The 10,230-nt window shown below is 39.5% G+C and overlaps 1 long non-coding RNA gene and 1 other non-coding gene across 2 annotated transcripts; one reads left to right on the plus strand and one right to left on the minus strand.

The window, feature by feature from the left end:
* Nucleotides 1-3,923: 3,923 nt before the first annotated feature.
* LOC122639759 lies at nt 3,924-6,979 on the plus strand. Its single transcript, XR_006329567.1, has 3 exons — nt 3,924-3,934; nt 6,423-6,427; nt 6,900-6,979. It is a non-coding gene; the product is annotated as an uncharacterized LOC122639759 (long non-coding RNA).
* A 2,019-nt stretch (nt 6,980-8,998) lies between these two features.
* Nucleotides 8,999-9,083, minus strand: TRNAM-CAU. Its single transcript is given in 2 exon segments — nt 8,999-9,034; nt 9,046-9,083. It is a non-coding gene; the product is annotated as a tRNA-Met (tRNA).
* Nucleotides 9,084-10,230: the final 1,147 nt, after the last annotated feature.

Genomic DNA, 10,230 nt, shown 5'->3' on the forward strand with positions numbered 1-10,230 from the left:
CTCTTCATAATTATTTGTCTTATACTGGTTTCACTTATCGCCACTCTGCTTTTATTTCTGCAATTTCATCTAAAAATGAACCCTCCTCTTTTCAAGAGGCTACTACATACCCCCACTGGCAACAAGCCATGCAAAATGAGATTTCTGCTCTTGAACAGAATAACACTTGGTCATTGGAGCATCTTCCTACAGGTAAAAAGGCGATAGGTTGTAAGTGGGTCTATAAAGTCAAGAGACATGCTGATGGCTCTATCGAGCGTTACAAAGCTCGACTTGTGGCAAAGGGTTACACACAACAGGAGGGACTGGACTACAATGAAACCTTTGCCCCCGTGGCTAAACTTGTCACGGTACAGAGTTTATTAGTTGTGGCGGCGATTCGTGGGTGGCACTTGCGCCAACTCGATGTCAATAATGCATTCCTACATGGTGCCCTAGACGAAGATGTCTATATGCTTCTCCCTCCGGGTTATGGCAAAGAGGGGGAGACTCGCTTTTGTAAGCTTTAGAAATCTCTCTATGGCCTAAAGCAGGCATCGAGGAATTGGTTTGCAACTCTCACTAAGGCTCTTCTAGCTGCTAGCTTCATTCAATCACAGGCCGATTATTCCCTATTTGTCAAGGGTGGTTCGGATTCAGGTTCATTTATGGCAGTCCTGGTCTATGTGGATGACATTATCGTGGCTGGTACAGATCTCCCCGCCATACAGCAACTTATATCCTTTTTAGATACTCGTTTTCACCTTAAAGATCTGGGTAATCTGAAGTATTTTTTGGGTATCGAGGTAGCACGCACAAACGATGGCATTTTCATTAATCAGCGTAAGTATGCATTGGACATCTTGGCTAAATCAGGCCTCCTAGGCACCAAACCAGCCACCTTTCCAATGGAACAAAATCATCGTCTCGTAGTTGATGTGGGTACTCCTATGGCTGATCCAACGGCATACATACGCATTATTGGGCTATTGATTTACTTAACCATAACCAGGCCGGATATCACATATGCAGTGAACACACTTAGTCAGTTCATGCATCAGCCTCGCCAACCTCATTGGGATGCTGCTCTTCGTCTAGTTAGGTACATTAAATCATCCCCAGGAACTACATTTTTTTTCTCGACAGCAAGTTCCATCGTTCTTACTGCATTCTCAGATTCAGACTGGGCAGCATGCCCCACCACCCGCCGATCGGTAACTGGTTATATCACTTTCCTTGGTGATAGTCCTCTATCTTGGAAATCAAAGAAGCAAGTTACTAGCTCCAGATCTTCGATTGAGGCTGAATACCGTTCCATGGCGGCTGCCATATGTGAACTAATTTGGCTACGCACTCTTCTCCACGACCTGGGCATCATGCTCCCCACACCCATGCGCTTATTTTGTGACAATCAAGCTGCCCTCCATATTGCTGCAAATCCGGTTTTCCATGAGCGCACCAAACACATTGAGCTTGATTGTCACCTGGTCCGAGAACGAATTCAGTCCGGTTGTTTGAAGACCTTCCATGTGTCCTCTAAGCTCCAATTGGCGGACATATTTCCTAAGGCCCTGGGACGTGATCAATTCATGTTTCTCCTATCCAAGTTGGGGATTCGCAACATCCACGCTCTAACTTGAGGGGGAGTAATAACATGATCTACTAGGAGAGATCCACGCATGACTCCTATGGAAGTTTTTTCGCAAATATTTCCTTCCATCTATTATCGCATGTGATAATGGAAACTATTCGAATGAATTAGCACCATTATCACATGTGATAATAGCTGTATATTTTCTGGTTATTCTCTTGTAATACTGCTATATAAATGGCAGTCTCTTGTAATCTCAAATCATCCAATTAAGATTTATCTTCTTCCAACTTTATCATTTTTTATACTTTTTTTTTATGCAGAATTGCTTGTTGTCTACACTGACTCGCTTAACTACTTATATATCTCTCTCTCTCTCGTACTTTGATCGAGCTGATTCTTTTTCGATGTAAGGATGACTAGAGTTACATTTCTCATGATATCATCTCTATAAATAAATCACCACCCGTTAGGGTGTTACCTGAACGAAGATGAGAACGCATCGGAAGAGGATCTTGTACGAGTTTGGTTACAAGCTTCAAGAACTCGAACGATCTCCTTCACGATCTTCGAATATCTTGTTAGGTTTCTCTACAGAGAACTCCACACCACAAATCCTCGAGAAGAGATGGATTCCAACAAAGAACACAAGTACTTGGAGAGACAAATCTTGGTTTCCAATGTTATGGCCTTAGGGTTAGAGGTCCTCTATTTATAACAAAAAAAAAAAAAAAAAAAACCTAAGGCCCCCTTTTAGACTCATACTAGGAATCAACCAAGAGGGGGGGGAGAGAGAGTCAGCCACTTAAGGCCGGCTCTCTCTCCCACGCATGGGTTGGGTCCGGCCTGCCCCTTGTGGGCAGCTTGGACCGGGCTTTGGGCCCATATCCATTTTACAACCTTCAACTATAGGTTAATGCATGGACCTCGAAATTGAGTTATAAAATGATGCATAAATTGAAAAGGGTTTCTAAAGCGATGACTCCTAACTCTAATTGAACATAGATCACTACATGAGTGTGTTGTCTGTGTTGACAACAATGAGCAACACCATAGCCAATCCACATTGCTCAACAAGGCTCTGGACATTATGGTGTCTGAATTGATAATTGATATTGGATGATATTAGATGATATGTCTTGGAACTTACAATGGGTTGTGGAATAAATACGGACTAATTTTTTATGTTAGAGTTGTTTTGAACACTAGAAGCAAGTATTCAAGTAATAACTCCTTAATTTAAGTGAAAATATTGCACTTTTTTTGTTCCCTCCTTTTTTATTTAAAAAAAAAAGAGTAAACTTCTAGTAGACCCCCTGAGGTTTGCAAACATGTCATGTAGCCCCCCTGAGAACTAAAATGTTACATACGGATCCAGAAAACGGATGGAACACTCGTCCCGTTAGAGAAAACTAGTGAATGGATGATGTCAGCAAGTCATGGATAGGTAAAAGTCCAAATCACCCTTCTGCTAATCCCTAAGCCATCGTCTTCTAACTTTACTCTTCTTTCTCTTCTTCCTCTGCTAGGTTTGAAAGAGAATAGCGCCGTTTTCACCATAGAGAGGATGATCTTCTTCATTTCTTCATCTCTTCTTCTGCTATGCACCACCGTTGTCACCACTGCCGTGAGGAAGTATTGTGAAGGACACTGCGCTCTGCTGCTTCATCTTCTTCATCTCTTCCGCTGCTGTGCACCGCCGTTGTCACCACTGCTGTGAGGAAGGATTGCGAAGGACCTCTTCTTCACCTCTGTGGTTTCGTTTACACAAGGAAATTGAAGGACCACCGCCATATCTCTCGAGCTACAACTCTTTGTATCTCTCTCTGGCTCTCTGTCCCCTCTTCCACCATCCACTAAGGTACTCTGTCTCTCTCTCTTACTCTCTCAATCTGTCTTAGTATTCTGCTGTATTACATTTCTCTGTCTCAGTATGCTGCTCTATTATAATTTTACAGTTAAGTGACACTAGTTTGATGCTTTCAATCCAAAAGGAAGTAAATTTTGGGCCAATTTTCAGCATTTAGGATTGCTAAATGACCCTTGGACCTTATCCCTTCTGAAATGGCTCAACTCAGCACGTCTGATTTGGATCATCTCAGCCCTCATCTATAACCCCAAAAGCAGCAATGCCTACACCTAGGTTCTAATTAGACACAGACCATAGAGCACATTGGTTCTAATTACAAACCCTGATCCAGACCACAGAGGCACATAATAAATTTCAGACTTAAAAAAAGCAATTTGTAGTGTGGAAACATTTGATCATTCAACCCTTTCAACCAATTGCAGTTGCTGCCCTTGTATTGCAAAGTGTGAAAGTAGGCTTATGTGGATCTTTGAAAAAATAATTAGCATCATTGGGTGATTATCAGTATTTGATTCTTTTCCCAGTTGGCTTCTTATTATATTTACTGCCATTAGAAAATGACCAAGGCAATGGATAAAAGCATGAAAAGGCTAAATTTTAAAGAAAACCTTGAAAATTAGAATAAGAGATGTTGTAAGCTTAGATTAAAAGTTATAAATTATCTAGTTATATATGGTTTGTGCTTTGCAGAATTGTAGAAGACATATTTGGGCTCACTTTGTCAATTGTCCAGCAATGTCTGTGTTACATGAAGTTGAGTACAATTGGTATATGGTGAAGGAAACAAAATTTGTTGACAAGGATACATATGGCTACTTGGACATGATCTCGGACATATATAATGGAGTAATCAAACATGTCCCCACAGGACATGATGTGACCTTTAAGGTGAAAGCCATACTCCCGAATAATGATGAAAAATTGTTAACAAATGATGCAGAGGTCTATAACATATATGATGAATTTGGGGTGAATCCAATTAGATTTTTTGTTTATGATGTGCAACATAGGCTGTCTGAAACTGAAGGAGTGTATACAATCAATGGGCATCCCAATCACATTGTTTATAGAGAACAACCTTGGTCAGCTAGAAGGAAAAAACAACCAGTGAGAAGGGGTCCAATTGTATGTAGGGCTACTACTAGTGCCACTTGTAGTGGTAATGGGACTGCTGCTGCTATTGCAAATGCTCAACCTACTAGTAATGATAATTCAAGGGCTAGTAGTGTTGCCATTGGATATACACGGAGTCCTAACAGAACTGATGCAACTCCCATGGGGTTGAAGGATAGTGAGCAGGTTGCTGAGAAAGTACCATGTACCAGAATGGGTTTGACTAAAGATGTTGATGTTGATAGCCAGAATGATGGTACTGATGATGAATGGGCACAGAATAGTGACAATGAATGGGAAGAAGAAAGTGAACAAGAAGATGGTTCAAGTGATGAAGATGATGTAGAATATGAAATAGAAGAAGATTTGAGTGATAATGATTTAGATGGGTATGATTCTGAAGAATTTTATGGGTAGTTTTCCAATATAGATGTAAATGAAGATGAGGGTGAAGGAAAAGTGAAATTGCAGTTAGGTCAGGTATTTGATAATGTGACCAAGTTCAGAGCTGCCCTCCAAGATTTTGTGGTGCAAGAGGGGTTTCAAATGCAATTCAAGAGAAATGAGAGAACTAGAGTCAGTAGAATGTGCAGAGAGGGTTGTATTTGGAGAATCCATGCATCACCCATTGTTGATGGTGTGACATACAAGATAAAGTCTTATGAAAGTAAGCACATCTGTGAAAGGAAACAGTCAATTAAGCATGCTACAATTCGTTGGGTTGAAAAAAAAATTGCTCCTCTTATCAAGGCTGATCATGAAATGAAGTCCAGTGCCATTAATGAGTTTCTGCTTCAGAAATATCATATTCAACTTCCTTACCAACGGCTGTACAGGGCACGTAGGATTGCTCAAGAAATCAATGAAGGTAGCTATGCAAAATCCTATGCTCGGTTACCTGCATATGGTGGATTGGTTCTGGAGAAAAACCCTGGGAGTAAATTCATAATAGAGTATGAGAGTAGACAAGAGCATGAGTTGGACACAGTCAATCCTGTGTTTTTGAGAGTTTTTATTTGTTTCAGAGCATGTGCAAGGGGTTTCCTGAAGGGGTGCAAACCATTTATAGGTCTTGATGGATGCCACCTCAAGGGCAGTTATGGTGGAGTGTTACTGTCTGCTATATCAGTGGATGGGAACAAAGGGTTGTTCCCTATTGCATATGCTGTAGTGGAGGTTGAGTGCAAAGAAAGTTGGCTGTTTTTTTTGAATCTGTTATATGATATCATAGACCCGGATGATGCTAATAGGATGTTGACTTTCATGTCAGATAAACAAAAGGTGTGTATACTATACTTTCTTATTAAATCATGTCAATTGGTTAATAATGTATAATAATAGAGTATGTAACTGATATATAAAATGCATGTTTATATTTGTAGGGTCTAGGAGATGCTACTGGGGAATCCAATCAAAGATCAACAAGCCTCAGATGTAGCAGATGCAACATGGTAGGCCATAATAAGAGAAAATGTAAGGGACCTCCAATAAAGGTTAGCAGGGCATCTACTAGTCGGATTGTTGGTGTGAAGGTATAACTATAACTATTTATGCTTCAATATATACATGTCACACCTGTATTTGCATGTTTAACTAACCATATATATTTATTGCTTATGTAGAGAACTCATGATAATATGAGCCAGGGTGATATCAGCAACTCTCAGAGAGTGACCAGGTCACAGTCTTCTTCAGCTACCACTGTGAAGAGTAGCCAAGCAAAGACACGAGCCAAGATGGATGCAGCTGCAGCAAAGATTAGAGAAAAGAGAAAGGCAGCAAAGAAGAAGAACTGAGACTTTCTTTTATTTAGTTTAGTGTTGTGCTGTAGTGAATTTTATTGGGGTTGTTTGTATTATGATTTTGAAGTGGATGTTGTGTTTGTAATATGTACTTTGGATTGGTTGTGGTACTTTGAAGTGGATGTTTTTTCAGAATTTGTATTAACACTTGGGTGTGATAGATGATGTTAAATCAAGTGTTCCATGGGATTGAATGCATATTACTATGGTTTTATTTTTGATTATTTTCAACGGGATATTGTCGCTCTGCTGCATGCTTCTTCTTGTTGCTTGCTTTGCTTGCTTGCTTGCTACGACTTGCTTGCTATTGCTTTGTAGCTCGACTCGACTTGCTTGGCTGGTTTTTTTGTTTTTAGCTTGCTTTGCTTGCTGTCTGTTTGATTTGCTTGCTTGCTTATGCGACTTGCTTGGTTGGTTTTTTTTTTTTTTTTTTTTTCTTTCCTGTTTTTAAGCTTGCTTGCTTGCTGCTGCTACTACTGCAGCTGTTGGTTGGTGGTGGTGGTGGTGGTCTTCTCAGGGAAGTTGGAAGGATAGTGATCATGAGTTGGGTGAGAATTGCTCTGAGCCATGACCCATAGAAGCCAAATCCATTGTGGTTTTGAGGTGTGAAGCTTGGCTCCTATTTGGTGGTGTTTTAGTTGTTAGTTTTTTAAACCTTTGAAGGGATTCAGATGTACCTACTGGGGATCTACCACCTATTATCTTTGACAATCCAATCCATAGAATATCAAACAAAATGTAATAAAACTTCCATCTATTATTTTATAATCATCACTACAAAGTTAATAACAGACAACACTAATATAAATTGAACAGCAAACATGATTACAACAAGCATCTTGTGCATTTGGTTCACTGTGCTCTTCAACTAGAACAGTTCATTCTCACTTCCACCAACCACAGGGTTGTTAGCAACAGGGTTGTTCCTTGCTGACTCTATCAAGGGAGTTGACCTTGTTGGAGCATCATTTGGGTACACCCATTTCCAAAAGTTACAGCCATCCACTTCACATTTGTAGTATAGCCTTCCTGGATTTTTCTCCGATTCCGATATCTTCACTATAGCTTTACGTCCACAGTAGCATTTCTTGTTCTCAAATTTGATATAACCTGAGGTACTGTTTATACTAGAAGCTGAGGCCATTCTTATCTGCAATAGTGAAAAAAATTCAAAGTGTCAAGAACATATTCCGGTTTCACTCTAGTCGATGGAATCAAAGTGGGAAAAATTCAAAAAATCTAGAATGAGAAGATAATATTAACCAGGAAATTTTATCCTTCTCAGTTGGGGAAAATTATAGGCTAGGGTTCCATTCTCTTCTCTTACGGTTGATGTGCAGAGATAAACAACAGAAATCAAAGTGTCAAGAATATATTCTGGTTTCACTCTAGTCGATGGAATCAAAGTGGGAAAAATTCCAAAAATCTGGAATGAGAAGATAATATTAACCAGGAAATTTTATTTCTCAGTTGGGGAAAATTATAGGCTAAGGTTCCATTCTCTTCTCTTACGGTTGATGTGCAGAGATAAACAACAGAAATCAAGTTGCAGGAAGAATAGAGGTTAAGGGATTTACTTTACTCACCTTAAAGACTCTTCTATCACCGAAATTTCAGTGACCGGAGAGAGAAGTCAGAGCTTTGCAACGGTCTGAAGATTTCACATGAGGCAAATTTACATATAGGGAGCTTCAGATCTTACATGGGGCAAATGATGTTAACATAGAGGAGCTCCAGATTTCACATGGACAGATGTGTTTAAATAGAGAAGCTCTTCATCAAATCGCCTGCAACTCCTCCAACGGTCTTCGGTGCAACGGTCTTCTTTGAGTTCATATTCTTTTCTAAGGTTGAAGAAGATAGAAGGATATAAACGTAATTTCCATCTTTTCACTTTTTCATCAAACATGTATAAGGGTATTTTTGGGATATAAAAGGATGACATCATCACTTAACTGTGGACTCTAACAGGACGAGTGTTCCATTCGTTTTCTGGATCCGTATGTAACATTTTAGTTCTCAGGGGGGCTACATGACATGTCTGCAAACCTCAGGGGGTCTACTAGAAGTTTACTCAAAAAAAAATATACATATTTAAAAACTGTACTGTCTATTTGCAATTTTTTACTTTCTAAACTCATATCGTCCGTTTCCTTTTTTTTGTTGTTCCCATTTTTGTAAACTATGAACCAATCCCATTCAGTTGAGATAAGACTGAGTTGAATTGAGTTGTAAGTATGGTTAAGCCCTCTAACAATAATTATACTTCACCTTTTTTTATTTTTTTTGTAACCTAGTTCACATTTCACAATAGAATGGAACAAGGAATGGTAGGCATACATGGACCATAAAGACCCAGCTCAAAAACCAGAATTTGGTAGACATTTAAACATGAAAACTGAGTGGGACTAAGATTTTGTCAATTTGAGTCCTTAATTACCTTCATTGCATGTCATTGGCAATCTGGGTGTGATGTCCCTCTCTACTTGTTATCAAGTTCCAAGAGATTATTCCAAAGTATAGTATATATGGTCGTTTTTGTTATAAAATTGGCTCCAGGACTCCACCCTTTATCAACTTTCAAGAGATGATTCCAAAGTAATGGTTTAAAACCAAATCTTTTTATTGGATAATTAAAATAATTGGGGTGAGAGAGGCTCGAACTCTCGACCTCAGGATCACTCAGAAGCTATGAGACCTACGCGCTAGCCAACTGCGCCACCACCCCACATGAAATATTTTGCTGTTTCTTGTATGGAATATAAAAGTTTCAATTAGTTTCCATTTCTTATGTTTGGTAGAATTGGTGGATTACTTGTCAACTTGTAATGATTGGAATTTCACTAAACATGATAGAGTTCAGCATTCAAAATGTCAAGAGTGAGTAAATAAATATTGGGTTGATGTTCTCTGTGCCGTAGAGCAGGCTGCGCCAAGACATATGGATTGGGTATTGCTGCCATTTAGGGGGGCAGACTGATCCTTTCGCCCACCCCCATGTGTCTGGCCGCAATCTGTGCCCCCAACACAAAGAACATTTGACCATAAATATTTTATGTTATATGACATGATTCAATAGGGTCAGTCTCGTGATTCCATTTCTAATATCTATCTTTAAATTGTGAAGAAAATAACAAGGGTAGAATTTTTTGTTCTTAAGTATGATGCACCATCCAATGTACCTTTAAAGTGCATCCGAGCTTGGATTTTTATCCTCTAAGTGTAGTGGCCACCGTTGGATGTATTTTAAATAGGGAAATTTATGTCTACCACCCCTGTAGTTTCAAACAATTATGTCTACCACCCTTGGAAATTCAAAAATTACTTCTGTAACCTTGAGTACTAACTCAGTTAGCTTTAGAAAGAAATGACAATTTTGCCCTTTTACCCTTCTTCTTCTTCTTCCTCCTCCTGCAACTCCGCCCTCACCCTGCTCCCTTCTTCCCTTTGGACAGCAGCCCCCAGCTCCATCAGCGCACCAGCCCCGCCACTCTGCTGTCGGCGCAACCCATATCCCCACCCCACTCATGCTCTTTCTCTCTCTCTTGGCCAATCAATCCCCATCTTCCCTTCTTTGAATCACAGTCCATCTAAAACATCACATAAAAACAAATTCAGTGTTCCAATTTTTCAAACCCTAGCAGTTCCAACAGAAAGCAAAAAGAATCTGAGTGTTCTGAAAAAATAAAACCCTAATTTGAGAAGGGAAAAACCGCATAGAATCAATGACATTCCAAACTTTGGCTGGACCGTAGAGGCTTGCTTTACTTTATTTAAAACATGGAAAATTATCCATATTTCAAGGCGTAATCTGGGTGATTACTTATTAGTCATTCAAATACTTTGGTTTTTTTTTTTCTCCAGATTTGGTTTTT

The sequence above is a fragment of the Telopea speciosissima genome, chromosome 9 (assembly GCF_018873765.1).
Source record: "Telopea speciosissima isolate NSW1024214 ecotype Mountain lineage chromosome 9, Tspe_v1, whole genome shotgun sequence".
NCBI lineage: Eukaryota > Viridiplantae > Streptophyta > Magnoliopsida > Proteales > Proteaceae > Telopea > Telopea speciosissima.